Genomic DNA, 2952 nt, shown 5'->3' with positions numbered 1-2952 from the left:
TCAACACATCCTCAATTATCCCCCTAGGCTTCTTAATGGATCGGTCAGCAAGTTGTAAAACCACCGACGTCGGTTTCAATTCACTTAAGCCCAATTTGACATAAACCGAATAGGGAAGAAGGTTAACACTAGCCCCTAAGTCAAGAAGTGCCCGGTTGATGACATGTTCACCAATGACACAAGATGTTGTAGGTGCACCGGGGTCCTTAAACTTTGGCAAAGTGTTGTGTTGTAGAATGGAACTCACTTGTTCGGTTAAGACCACTTTCTTTGATGTTTGGCTCTTGTTCTTCCGCTTTTGGGTGCATAAGTCCTTCAAGAATTTGGCATAAGCCGGAATTTGCTTAATTGCATCCAAAAGTGAAAGATTGACTGTGACTTGCCTGAACATATCCATTATCTCGTTGTTCTTGGTCTTTTGCCTTTCTTTTGAAATGGACCCTTTCAAGGCGTCCGGAAATGGAGCTTTTTCAAAAACTCTTTCAACATTTTCTTTCAAAGAATTTTCAGCATTGGACTTGTTCAATTCATTGGATTTCAAATCACTTTTCAAAGAAGAATCATGAATAACATTTTTCAAAGAACTTTTCTCAAACACATTTTTCAACACTGTTTTCAATGAATCTCTTTAGAAATCATCTTTCAACTCACAATTTGAGGGCTTCTCATTCTCAAGATCATGCACATGCAATGAAGGAGGAATAGTGTGTGGAACGAGACGGGTGACAACTTAAGGTTGTACCAGTTCACTCTCTTCATTAGGCATTCTAACTTGATTGTCTACTACTCTACCACTTCTCAAGGTTGTTACCGCATTGACATGCTCAACATTATGCCCTTCCAATGAGGATTTGGTTTCTACAACACATTGTTGTTTGATTGGGGTATTCATGTGCATCTTTCCCTTCTCTCTAGCATTAAGTGTTTCAGCTATTTGCCCTACTTGGGTTTCTAACTTGGCAATTGATTGAGAATGAGAATGCAACAATTGAGTATTTGCTTCTAGAGTGCCCAAAGCATTTAAAACCTTTTCCTCAAAAGCAGAACCTCTAGAATTTCCTTGAGAATATGATTGGTTAGGAAAATGAGAATTAACAAATTGATTTCCTTGTGAGTTATATGGTCTTGAACCTTGGGATCCTTGGTTTTGAAGTGGAGGTGGAATGTATTTCCCATGAAAACCGCCTTGGAAAGAGTTTGAGCCCTCCCCTTGGTTTTTCCAAGAAAAATTAGGATGATTCCTCCAACCGGGATTGTAATGGTTACCATAAGGATTGTTCCCTTGATTCACAAATGTTGCATTAACTTGCTCAATGGGTTCATTTTGAATTTGTCCATGAGGACAATTAGAAGTAGAATGAAGAACACTAGAACAAGTCATACATGATTCATTTTGAGCTCTAGGAGAATGGTTAGGAAAGGAAGACACTTGATTCGCCAAGTTTTGATTGATCAATTGATCAAACTTTTGAGATAAAGATTTCATCTCGGCGGTTATTTCATTTGAGTGGTCAACTTGATGCAAGCCAACACTCTTCCTACCTTTAGAATTTCTACCATTCCTAGATGACAATGTTCTATGCAAAGAGTTTTCACTCATGCTCTCATAAAGACGCCACACGTCTTCCTCTTGCCGGTATATATAAGAACCTCCCATTGAAGCATCAACCATGCCTTTATAATTGTCCGATAAGCTTTCAAAGAAGAATTGGACCAATTGCCATTTAGGCATGTCATGGTGAGGACACTTCCTAAGCAATTCATTGAAGCGTTCCCATGCCTCGTGGAAAGTTTCTCCTTCCCCATGTGTGAATTCTCTAATAGCGGTTCTCATAGCATTAGTCTTAGAAACCGGATAGTACTTTTTCAAAAATTCTTGTTGCATTTCTGCCCAAGAAGTTATAGAAAAAGGCCTAAGGTTGTTAAACCAATACTTCGCCTTATCTTTAAAGGTGAATGGAAAAAGTTTCAGCCTTAAAACTTCTTCTGGCATGTCCGTGTATCGAACGGTAGAACAAACTTCAAGAAACTCATCCAAATGCTTGTAAGGTTCTTCACTAGGAAGTCCATGAAAGTTAGGTAGCATTTGGATAGTTTGTGCTTTAATCTCATAATGGTGTGCTCTAAATGGTGGCAATTGAATGCATGTGGGTGCATTATACTCATTAGGCACATAGTGATCTCTCAATGCGAGTGGTGGATTAGCAACTTGAGGTGCAACATGGACACCTTGGTTATATTGAGCTTGATTAATGATGGGGGGTTGTGGTGCATACATTGGCCTTGGAATTCCCATTGGAATTTGGCCTTGTTGTTGAGGAGGTTGATGAATGTATGGCCTAGGCATGCCTAATGGAACTTGCATATTATCATTTTGCACATTAGGATGAAGGATGCCTTGTTGGTCTATGTGACCAAGGTCTTCAACATGATCATCATTGAGAGCGTCCATTGGTAGATTGGTTCTATGTGAACTTCCTCTTCCCTTTGGATTCCTAATAGTGGATTCTAAATGCAAATCAAGAGGGACAAGAGTAGGTCTCAATGAACGACGACCATGCATGCACAATGCAACACGAATAAGCAACTTTCTCAACAATGCAATTAAACTTCACAACCACAATTTTCAAATGCAATGTATATCAAATAAATGCCTCTACGTGGGCCCCCGATTTATCTAAGGAGATTGAGTAAGAAGGTCTCACAATAGTCCTTTAGTACTTCAACTCCAAAATTAAAAGCTTAGCTTAACAATTTTACTTAGCAATTTTTCATTTTAAGCATTTTTCCTTTGCTTTGCTTTGCTCCTTTGCTTGGAATTACTTTACTAGCTCCTTGCTCAATGCACCTAGTCAATGAAGAACAAACTTAATAAGCAATCAAAAACAGAAAATAAAAAGAAAGTAAAGACAGGATCAAAAGAGTACTAATCCTAATTGAATTTCACAATTC

General features: G+C 38.6%; 1 non-coding gene across 1 annotated transcript; it reads left to right on the top strand.

Moving 5' to 3' along the window:
• Window positions 1-1730: 1730 nt before the first annotated feature.
• Window positions 1731-1839, top strand: LOC132287511 (small nucleolar RNA R71). The gene has a single exon (XR_009473048.1). It is a non-coding gene; the product is annotated as a small nucleolar RNA R71 (small nucleolar RNA).
• Window positions 1840-2952: the final 1113 nt, after the last annotated feature.

This window comes from Cornus florida, unplaced genomic scaffold (assembly GCF_030987335.1).
Source record: "Cornus florida cultivar Cherokee Brave unplaced genomic scaffold, ASM3098733v1 CherokeeBrave_3.0.0_Hap2_Chr11, whole genome shotgun sequence".
Lineage (NCBI taxonomy): Eukaryota > Viridiplantae > Streptophyta > Magnoliopsida > Cornales > Cornaceae > Cornus > Cornus florida.
Note: the sequence above shows the minus strand (reverse complement) of the source record. Positions and strands in the feature narration are given on the sequence as shown.